Source organism: Sinocyclocheilus grahami, unplaced genomic scaffold, assembly GCF_001515645.1.
Source record: "Sinocyclocheilus grahami isolate Dianchi unplaced genomic scaffold, SAMN03320097.WGS_v1.1 scaffold16470.1, whole genome shotgun sequence".
Taxonomy (NCBI): Eukaryota; Metazoa; Chordata; class Actinopteri; order Cypriniformes; family Cyprinidae; genus Sinocyclocheilus; species Sinocyclocheilus grahami.
The window spans coordinates 630-1,285 of NW_015516150.1; positions in this window are offsets into that span (position 1 = coordinate 630).

Below are 656 nucleotides of genomic sequence, written 5' to 3' on the forward strand. Positions count from 1 at the left end.
ACATGAAATTCCACCATGATTCCAGTTCCAAGGGAACATACACGTTACATTCAAAGGGCATTAAAGTGCACAAGACGTGAATTTATATTGTATTTATTTACAGAGGTAAATTATGTCACACTTCTCTAGTAAGTTTCGTCTGTGTGTGAAGACAGTAGCGCAGATCCGTGAATGAATGTTTCGAAGTGAAATAAACTTTAGCGGAATAAAGTTGAATGGAATTGAATTGAATTAAAGTTGAATAAACTTCAACCTTACTGTTCAGTGCACTGATGTCAGACTTATTTTGGATAATAAAGTTTATTTTTAAATTGTTAAATGCCCTGCCTCCATTATGTATCTCTGTCACGTCATTATAAGTGTTTGATCACCACATTTGAGTGATCATTGCAAAAAATGTGTTTATGTATATATATTCTGTTTATGTATATACTGTATTCTATATATAGTACTAGTCAAATGTGTGGACACACGAATGGGAAAGTATCCAAACTTTTGACTGGTACTGTACTATAATTAGGGCTGGGTATCGATTCAGATGTTTCAATTCGATTTCGATTTCGATTTTCAAGCTCTCAATTCGATTCGATTTCGATTTGATTTCATTTTTTATTTCAATTCTCGATTTGATTTGACTATATGAATGAATATAGATT